Here is an 11,536-nt window from a genome sequence, read left to right on the forward strand (position 1 = left end):
GCCTCACCACCATACTATTTGTCGCTCATATAAATGTTCATCCCAGTGCCTGGAGCCTAGCAAGCCCGTGAAATCCTTCGGCCTTGTTCCGATGGGTCCTGAGATGTTGGAAATTACAACTAAGCAAACTTGGCTGGAGCACTGACAGCAGGGCTGCCAAGGCACTCACTAGAGGGCAGCTCAGAACCTTATCCATCCTAGGGTGGGAGATCATCTCTCTTTAAACCAAGCCTCTGAAGCAGGGTAGATGCAATGCATCGAACACGGAGCCTCAACCAGAACAACAAAGATTATTCTGTGTTTTGAAGTCCCAGCTTGGGCTTGGAATCGTCACCTTAAAATCAAGTTAGATTCTACCCAAAGCATTGACCCTGTGTGTTCCTAGGAGAGTGACATGGCCTCTGATACTCTGACAACAAGTGACTACCTGGCCAGGTACCCACTGAGCCCTCCACCCTCCTACAGATTCTCCCTTCTTTACAATTCTCAGGAACCCAGCCAGTGGCAAGGACTTAGATGGTCAAGTGCCATGCTCTGTGCCTTTTGTACCCCTGGCTAGCTAGGATGGGTTTGAGCAATGACTCACTCCTGGCAGCAAAGAGCATACCGTGCATGCACACGGCAGCTGCTGCTTCTTCCAGCCCTGCTGCCTACACAGCTTACACAATCCTCATGTTGCACCAGGATGCCAGGTGCCTGCCAGCATTGTTTATTGGCCTGTGTTATAAAAGCTCATGGGAACCTCACTTTCCTGCCAGCCAGCTAGGCTCTGGTTCCTGCTCTTCTTGACTTACCTACTTTCCTCCTTCTTTAGAAATTCTTAATTTCTAAATCCATCAAACTGCAGAAGTAAACCAGCATAGCCATTTTCACCTCTCCTTACTCATCCCTTATCAGTAGCATCCCTTATGCAGTAAGTGTCAAGAAAAGAGAATAATACCAAGACACTAGGGAGATATTCATTGTCATGTCTACTAGACTAACCTACTTTGGGTCCTAGAGTTGTGACCCTTTGCTCAGAACCATCTTGCAGGATAAGACGAAACTTTTACCTGTGAACATCTGAGAGACAGCCTAGGGCCAAGGACTGATGCTACAGGAGAGTGTGTCACAAGGGACCACATAACCCTCTACACATACACAGACCCTTCATAATAAGAGAACCAACTGAGTCTCAAAGAACTCATAACCTTCTTCAACAGATAATTAGAGTAGACATTTGACTTATTCTTCATTTGAAGCTTTCTCCAGTTCCAGGTTCTGTGCGTAGCCCTTTACAATCATTACTAATCTTCACAACTATCCAATGACATAATTTAGAGTTGATCTGTAACCTACTATAACTTTTCCCACTTAAGATAAAAACTAGATCACCAATTAATACTTGTGCAGGGCCAAGCACAGTGGCTCACACCTGTAATCCCAGCACTTTGGGAGGCCAAGGCAGGCAGATCACTTGAGGTCAGGAGTTCGAGACTAGCCCGGCCAACATGATGAAACCCATCTCTACCAAAAATACAAAAATTAGCCGGGCATGGTGGCACGTGCCTGTAATCTCAGCAACTCAGGAGGCTGAGGCAGGAGAATCAATTGAACCTGGGAGGTGGGCTTTGCAGTGAGCCAAAATCATGCCACTGCACTCCAGCCTTGGCAACAGAGGAAGACTCTGTCTAAAAAAAAAATCTGTGCAGAATTTGACATTTTCACTAAGAGACAGTCGAAGTTGTATGGAAGATGCCTGTATATTAAGTGAAAAAAAAAGTATACCCAGCATCACTTTATTTTGTCATTTAAAAAGAGTATATGTGATTGTATGAGAATCAACATTAAAGAGTAGACCCTGAAGGTGTTAACATGAGTTATATTTAGATGGTAGATTGCAAGGAATTTTCATTTTCTTCCTTTTGCTTATCTGTATTTTCTACAATAAAAATATTATAATATGAAAAGGAAAAGAATGATGTTTGTTCTGTGGGCTTCCTTAGGCCAGAGTTGGGACTAACAGTAGTTCAGCTCATATGAGAAAGAACTTTCTACAATGGAGTGAGAAGCCAGGGCCAAAGAGAAGGTAGACATCCAAATACGGGCATACCTTAGATTCTTGCCAAAGGAAAACCCAGTGGAGTTTTCAGCTCCAGATACTCTCTTTGAAAGCTCAGGAGCCCAATGTTTTTTTAAAAAAATTAATGATATTTATCTTGTAAGGATGAAGTCATTGAAGTCTGAGGGTGGTGATGTTAGAAGTGGCCGGGGCAAGATGAGGAAGTAGGAAGAAGCTGGAGGCAGTGAGCGGGTGAGGGCAGAGATCTATGTTGAGGTGGGGACTGCATACCCAGGCTCCCCCAGGGAAACCCCACTGAACTGCTAGAGCTCCAGAAAGCCCCAGTGGATTTAGACCAATGGGGAACACTTGGCAACCCTTCTTTGTCCTCCTTGGGTGCAGATTTTCATAATGTCCACTGTCTTTTCTAAAGGCCTGTCCACAACTCAGGAAGTGTCCTTCCTGTGAAAGTCAGTGATGCATTTGTATGTACACAAATTCTTTGTTTATAATCGATTCCACAAAGTCATAGCTGTTATAAACGAAGTCCATACAGCACCCATAAAGAAGAAATTTAAAATATTTTCTAATCTACCTACCTAGAAATAGCCATTGTTAGCATATCTGATGTATTTCCTTCCATCCCTTTGTCTTTCCTTTATTTTTCATAAAACTGAGCACAAGTGCCTACACTCTTTCATTCTCAATATTATGCTGTGAACATTTGCTGTGCCTTTAAATATTGTTTAAAGATTTTTTTAAAGATAATTTTGTGTAGTTTTAACATGTATTTCTTTGATTTTTTTCTTATGTTTACTAAATATTTTTACTTTTTTATTCTATTAAATTATCTGTTAATATACTTGGCCCATTTTTATATTTAGAGGTGAGCTGTTTTTTCTTTTTCTTTCCTTTTTTCTTTTTTGAGATGGAGTCTTGATCTGTCGCCAGGCTGGAGTGCAGTGGCACAATCTCGGCTCACTGCAACGTCTGCCTCCAGGGTTCAAGCAATTCTCCTGACTCAGCCTCCTGAGTAGCTGGGATTACAGGTGCCTGCCACCACATCCAGCTTATTTTTGTATTTTTAGTAGAGATGGGGTTTCACCATGTTGGCCAGGATGGTCTCAATATCCTGACCTCGTGATCTGCCTGCCTCGGAGTCCCAAAGTGCTGGGATTACAGGCATGGGCCACTGTGCTCAGCCTGTTTTTTTTCTTTTTTATTGGAGATATCAATTTTATTGTGTTTTTTTCAGCTTATTGATACCTTTTTTATTTGGTTTTGACTTTTAGATAATTGGCCTCTCAGTTTCGAGCATCACATTTTTTATCGATTACATTTATGATTTTTCCACTTCGTCATACCTTCAAAACCTTACATCATTTCTGAAGAAGCATTCCACTTTTTTTTACTTCTTCTTTTTTGTTGTTTTTTGTTTTGTTTGTTTGATTGAGATATGGTCTCACTCTGTTGCCCAGGCGCAATCTCAGCTCACTGTAGCTTTGACCTTCCAGGCTCAAGTGATCATTCCACCTCAACCTCCCGAGTAGCTGGGACCACAGGTGTGCACCACCACACCTGGCTGATTTTTATATTTTTGTAGAGACAGATTCTCACCATATTGCCCAAGCTGGTCTTGAACTCCTGGGCTCAAACAATACTCCCACCTCGGCCTTCCAAAGTGCTGACATTACAGGTATGAGCCACTCTGCCTGGACTTTTTACTTCATTTTTTAACTTTAACTCTTTTACATTGTTTTATTTGATGGAGCCGTTTTTTAAAATAATTATTTTTCTATTCACAAAAAAGTGCTTTAATTTCAAATTAGAAAATTTTAAAAATGAAAAATAGGAACATCATAAAATCTCTACAATCATACATAGAGATGGCACTGCTAACATTTTTCTGTATTTCTTTTTAGGCTTTATATATTTTAATAATATTGAGTTTGTTTTATATATATACACACCCACTTATCCATATATATGTAGTTTGTATCATCCCTGTTATTTAACATTATATCATATGTATCTCACTAAGTCATTAAGTAGCCTTTAAATTTTTTATTTATTGACTGCAAAATATTTTATCATGGGAACTATATGATATTTAACAAATCCTACTTATTGGACCTACCTTATTTTAAACATGACTGAAAAAAAAATACTTATATGTAATCTTTGTCTCCCTGTCTCCCTGTCTGTCTATCTATCTTTCTATCTATCTATCATCTATCTTTTCCTGGGATAGATGCCAAGAGGGAATTTGTAAGTCAGAGAGTTTGAAGTTTTTTGACATTTTTAGTACACACTACTCTTCAGAAGAGCAAATCTCTCTAAGTCCCTACCAGGAGTCTGTGAGGTGCCTTCCTCACCACACACTTCCAAAATCAAATGTTTTTTAAAAAACCTTTGCCAATAAACAGAAAAAAAAAAAAAGTGACATTTTATTTTAATTTACATTTGCTTGATTACTAGTGCTGCAGAATATTTTTACATTTAAATGTTGATTCCATCTGGAATTTATTTCAGTGTTTGAAGTAAGAAGAGGCTCTGGCTTGATTTTTCCCCAATGTTGAAAATTTCCATCTATTCCCCCAGTGTGTGATGAGCTTGTTTATACACTAAGCTCTTCTGTAGACTTGAGTTTAAGAACTTATTGCTCTGTCTGTCACTCATAGGTGTACTGGTTTGATCATTGCAGCTTTATTCATTTTACATATCTGGTCATCATTCTTTTATTCTCATCTCCACCATAGCCCATGTACTATAAAGATGGATTTTATCAAGTTCCCACACAAAAAAAATTCCGATTCACATTAGGAATTTTGGATGAGACTTAGGAAAGCCATAAGTAAACTTGGGGCAAATGAACATCTTTAAATCATTAAGTCATATAGAATGATGCATCTCCCCATCATTTAAATTTTCTTTTGTATCTCTCAATAAAATTTGGAAGTTTTTATCATAAAGGCTTCATATGTTTCTTGGTAGCGTTACTCCTCAGTATTATGTGATTTTTCTTGCTACTTTAATATAATCTTTTCCTTCATCATGGCTTCCATTATTTTCTTTCTTATATATCGCAAATCTATTAATTTTAGTATAGTCTATGGTAATCGCATTTTAAAATTCTAAGTGTGGGTATTGACTTTTATCCACTGTATTTCAGCATTGACTGATATCAAGTTGTTTTTGGCTCTAATTGTGAAACTGATCAGAAAAATCTCCTCATGCAAAACTGTCCTTGAGTTATTTACATAAATCCCAGTTTTGAATCTTGCCTTCATGACTTTAAATTTTGCATTCATATCCATGTGGTATATTTATTTATAATTTTCCTATTTGTGCTACAGTGAGAAGTTTTAAGATTCGGATTCAGCCAGTTTTATAAAATTGGGTTTTTTCCATGATTTTTTCACCAAAGAAATGAGCTCTTCTTTAACAGTTTAAAATAACTCACCAGAAACTTGTCTGGATTTGTGATAAATTTTAGAATAAATGCTTAAACTATTTTTACATTAATTCCATACACTTTGATTTCTTTGCAGTTTTTATTCCTTCTTAGATCAATTTTAAATTCTCTCAGCAAAACATCCATTTCACGGAAACTTTTTTCATGTGAAAAATACTTTTCCTATAGTATTTATTCTCTGATAGCTTGAAAATGTACTATAATCTGTAATTAGGACTACTTTTTTTTTGAATTTGTTTCCTCTTTTACTGTTAAGTTTTTCAAAAACTCAACCACAAAATCAGCTCTTAGATTTATTTTTTTAGTTACATTGAGGGTTTTCTATGGTTTTTAAATCAGAATTTATGCTGCAATTATAATTTCTTTTCCACTCTTTGATTTGTATTCTTCTTATTCTTTTACCTATTTTCTTGAAGTGACTTCATTCATTCGCATTCTTTTGTTTAAAAAAATGAATTCATTTGCTGTTATCACGTTGCCTCTAAGTATGACTTTAGTTATTCTTTTCTAACCAAACTATTAAGAAAATGAATTTGGATTTTGGAGGGTTTGGCCATTTTATTATTTTACTTCTTAAGTGATGGTATAGATTTTTTTGTTTAATTTTTACTATTAGTTTCAATATTTATAGCACTAGAGTTAGAGAACATGGTTTGTACTTTTTCTACAATAAATTTGGGATCTGTTGACATTTTCTTTGTAATAATTTATCTTTTAATCATTTCTGGCCACGGTTGATCAAGATTGTAAAAAACCATTATGCAAATTTACCATTAACTTCTTCTTGCATTTCCAACATTAGATGAATGTGTATTTTGTCCATCTGTTGTGTGCCTGATGGAGAGTGTATTTGCCAAGCACCAAACTCTAGTGCAGACTCCTGGTTTACCTTTGATTATCATGAGATAGATTATCTAGTCCTCAGTTTCCCTTCCTCCAAAACAGGGATTAAAACAAGCTAACTCCTACCTCAGGGCTTTTGAGAAATAATACAGAACAAATGTCTCACATAGTAACTGGCACATTATACACACTCAAAAAGGACATATATTGTACGGTATACACGTTGTCCATACGAAATACCATGAAGATCACTTTTTGGAAAGTAACATTGCTAGCCCTGCTTTCTTTGAATCTGTGCTTGCCTCTTCACTGTTAGGATATTTTATTTTCAATCTTGCTGTGCTTTAGTCTAGATGTATTCCTTGTTCACAGCATATAATTTGCTGGTTTTTAAATACAGTTCAAAAGCCTCCGTAAAAGGGTTTCAAATGTTTCTATTTATTGTCTTGGCTGATAAGTTGTTTCATGCCTGTTGTAACTTTTGTGCATTTTGGTTCTAATTCTTTCCTGCTGTATCTATTTCCTCTCATTTACTTTTGTGAGCTACATTTTGTTTCCTAAGCTACTCTAGGGTTGTAGACTTTAAATCCTTTTAAGAGTTCTACCAGTGGCTGCCTTTAAGTTTTTTCGGCTGTTTGTTTGTTTCACTGAGGTGAAATTCACATAAGGTTAAACTAACCATTTTAAAGTTATTCAGTGGCATTTAGTACATTCTCAATGTAGTGCAATCACCCCCCTATTCTTTCAAGTTTTATAAAGAAATTTTTCATCTTATTAATCTAATTACCAAAGTTTACATTTCTCTGAGTAAGATGAGGACATCATCAGGCTCTTTTTCCTTCTGGCACTTCTCTAGTAAGTTGAGGTTTGCAATGCATTCATAAAAATTACTAATTGATACAATTAAATTTCTTTAAACTCTATAACCTCCATAAGGAATTATGTTTATAATTAGCACACAATTTTAAATCTTGAAAATTTGCATTTAGTTTTCTTATAGAGGGTTATAGATTGAATCATGTCCCCTCAAGATTCATATGTAGAACCCCTGACCCCTTAGTACTCTAGAATGTGACTGGACTTGGAGAGAGGGTGTTTAAAGAGGTAGTTGAGCTAACATGAAGAGTTTAAGGTGGGTCCAAATTTAATATGACTCATATTCTCTCAAGAAGAAGAAATTTGGGCACAGATATATACAGAGGGAAGACCCTGTGAACACAGAAGGAAAACAGGGCCACCTGCATACAAAGGAGAGAGGCCTTTGAAGTGGTCAATCCCAATGACATCATGATGTCAACCTGCATCCTCCAGAACTGTGAGACAGTCCATTTCCATGACTGAAGACATCCATTCTGTGGTACTTTCTTACGGCAGCCTTAACAGACTAATACAGGGCCAGGTATGGTGGCTCACGCCTGTAATCCCAGCACTTTGGGAGGCTGAGGTGAGCGGATCATGAGGTCAGGAGATTGACATCATCCTGCCTAACACGGTGAAACCCCGTCTCTACTAAAAATACAAAAAATTAGCTGGGTGTGGTGGCACTTGCCTGTAGTCCCAGCTACTCAAGAGGCTGACGCAGGAGAATCACTTGAACCTGGGAGACGGAGGTTACAGTGAGCCAAGATGATACCACTGCATTCCAGCCTGGGCAACAGAGCAAGACTATGTCTCAAAAAAAAAAAAAACCAAAAAAAAAACTAATACATATACCAATCACCTTTCCACTTCAGAACCTCAAACACACCATTCTCACTGTATCGTCACCTGCACCAGCACCACACACACAAACACACACCCTTTCATCTAGTTAATTCCTACTCATCAGGGGACCCCTTTCCTGACCACCTCCGCCCATCTGTATTACCCTTTCTTTGCATGCTGCCCTTTAGTTTCCCAGCCACCTGTACAATTACATCACTGTTTCCAGGACAGCTGTTTACCATATATCCCCAGCCCCTAGCTTAGTACATGTTCGTTGCCACCAATAATTGACCAAATGAATGAAAGAAGTGCTAGATAAATTCCAGTGATTCTGATTTTGTCATCTGTCTTGTTTTCACAGTAACACACGCCCTTCATTTTTAGCCCAAATGGTTTTCATCTCCAAGTCATGGATTTATTTTCTTCAATGGCTATGTTTTCGCCCTTAGCCTATATTTTGAAACATCTTGCCCAATTATTACATCAATGCCCACAGAAACCGTGCTTACAAGCAGCAAGTGCAGTCAGAGAAAGGCTGTGTATTGTTGTTAATATCACTCAGACAAATAAAGACAAAACCCACACATCATGAAGGTAAATATCCCTCTTAGAGCACCTAAGCCCTAAGCCTATATCCAGCCACCGTGATTTGTTTAAATGAATCCAGCCAGGAAGAATTAGTAGGTATTTTTACACTATAAATGCTTAACTGTTTCATAAAAACATATCCCGCAAAGCCCCCATCCTCAGGTCCTGTAGATAATTAAAAGCACACCAATGCACAGAGCTGCACTTGCCACCAGTCATTCACAGGGGAGAAAACAATTACTCTGACAATTAGACCCACAGCAGCGTGTCCCTTGTCAAAGAAGCTCAAAGACACCTATGGATGCTTCTGCATCACCATTCAAGAGCGTAATTAATTTTCGTACTGATAAATTTCAAATCAGTCTAGGTACCCACCTGGTTAATACAATGATGGATGGTATTCGTGTGACTTTTTTTATTCTGGGGTTTCGTACCCAGCCTCATTTGCATGTTGGAAACCCTGTGCATCTCTGCCCCAGCAGCTTCCAAGAGCTATTTACAGGGCAATGTTCTTCCTATAAATTCAATTACTCCTTTTGGGGTCAAGTCCATGCATTCCACCCTGCAGCTGGGAGGGCATCTTTATACAGACCATTTTCTGCCCTGGACCAACTGTCCCTTGCTACAGCCTTAAATATTTTCAACTCCATATTAAAGAAGCACTTTCCAATACAGGAATGAAATCTATCTGACACCAGTAGTGCCTCTTAAAACTGACACGTGGGGACTTCTCCTCCAACCCCCTGTGTAGAATCTGCCCTCTTGTCAATCAGAATTTCTCACAGCTGTCAGGAAGGCAGATAAAACTCTTCACTTTGGCAAGGGTCCTTTAACCCCACAGCTCAGCGGAGTAAAACTACCATCAGGCAGGGCAGAGGTTTCCATCAGCAACTGGCTTTAGGCGAGGAAACGCAGTCCCCTGGCACAGATGTGCATCCTCTGGCCAGTAACGTTTGTGAAACGTAAACAGGTTTGAAGGTGCGGTGGGAGGGAGTCAATGTGGGGGAAAATGACATTTTTTTCCTTCTCATTTTCCTCATTCCTCTACTTCAACTACCCTTTCAAAAATCATATTTAAGTCATGTAAGGTATGGATCCTACCCTCCATGGCAAGAGGGAAGGGGGAAAGGCAGCTTGGGAGTAATACTGTGAATTGCCCACCAAGTGCCCGGCAGACCTTGACATCTGATTTAAGTTTCACATGCCTGGCGTGGTGGCTCATGCCTGTAATCCCAGCACGTTGGGAGGCTGGGGCGGGTGAATCACTTTAGGTCAGGAGTTCAAGACCAGTCTGGCCAACATGGTGAAACACCATCTGTACTGAAAAAAACAAAAATTAGCCAGGTATGGTGGCACAGACCTGTAATCCCAGCTACTTGGGAGGCTGAGACAGGAGAATTGCTTGAACTGGGGAGGTGGAGGCTGCAGTAAGCCAAGACTGCTCCATTGCACTCCAGGTCAGGCAACAGAGCAACACTTCATCTCAAAAAAAATAAAAGTAAAAATAAAAAAATAAATTTCACATCCCATGAGATTGGACTGATTATTCACATTGACACATCAACAACTGGAAGCTTGGAGATTTGCAGAAAGTCACTCCTCATCTAAAAGAAAGAGGGAGATGGGACACCGCACAGACTCCAGTGCCAGACTTCTCCCGGCTCCTCTGGGCATCTTTGTCCTTCCTCCCCGACCTTAGGGATCCACAGACCCAGGCAGGCAAAGGCTGCACGAGGGCTGCCCCAGAATTCTGATTGAGGCGCCAACAGGAACAAAAGATACAAAGCGAGCGGGTGGCCTTTGTAATCACTTTTTCTGCTATAAACAACTCCTTTTCTCACTAGTGTGGCTCTGAGGCTGATTGATGCTCTTGGAGCGGGAAATCCATGAGAAAGTCCCTTTCCCTCTCAAAACTGAGGGCTTCCAGTGGGTTCAGCAAATGTGCCAAGCACCACCCCCACCCCCGTCCCCAACCCCAAGCTGTCCACAGTGAATGGCAGCATGGGGCAGGAAGCAAGCCTGCCAAGTACTGTTCTCGGCTAAACCTCCCCAGACCGGCTCCAGCTTCCCATGTCAAAGCCCAGCGCTCAGTACTTTCTGAAGGCCTTGAGCCTTGATGAATATGTGAGAAAAACAAACATTTGTCCCGGGGTTTGGGAAAGAAAGGAAAGGAAGCTTGGAGAAAGACTACCCCAGGCGGGCCTGGGAAGCCCCAAGGGTCTAATTGAAGGGGTTTAAAATAGTAAATATGAAATCTAAACCCAGATGGTTCTTTTTCAAAGAAAGCAAATCATCCATTACACCAATTCCTTCCTATAGGATCACCTTAAAAATAACAAGAAGCAAACCTTCTCCCCTCGCTGCATTGCTGCCAAGTCCCATCATGATCATGTGGCTGAATGGAACAAGAGGGAGGCAGAGGTGGTTGGTGGGGGCGGGGCAGGGGGAACATCATCCTTATCTGCCCTCTTAGGTCAAGCTGGTATTAGGGATATTGCTGTCCCCTTCGGAACCCTGGGTGCTGTTTCAAAATCATTCCCTGAAAGGGGACCCAAAGGAAAAGGATAATGGAACCTGTTGAAGCCAAGTGGCCCAAGCAAGCTTGGAGATCAACTTGTGGAGGAGGACCCTGAACAAGATGAGCAAAGCCTTCACCCCCCCGCCCTGCTCAACTACCCGGACCTGGAAAGAAAACCTGAACAAAACCTGAGAGAAGGAGAAAGAGCAAGTGCACCTGCCATCATGAAGACCCTACCCAAGAGGCACGGACCACCCACCTTGTTTATTCAGCTTTCCTTTGACTTACTCCTGTGTGTGCACCGGCCATTGGGGAGATGGGCAGCCTGACATTCCCAAAATTCCAGCTCTCCTCCATGAGGCCCTGC

The sequence above is a fragment of the Aotus nancymaae genome, unplaced genomic scaffold, assembly GCF_030222135.1.
Source record: "Aotus nancymaae isolate 86718 unplaced genomic scaffold, 86718_ANA_hifiasm-v0.15.2.pri h1tg000014l, whole genome shotgun sequence".
Taxonomy (NCBI): Eukaryota; Metazoa; Chordata; class Mammalia; order Primates; family Aotidae; genus Aotus; species Aotus nancymaae.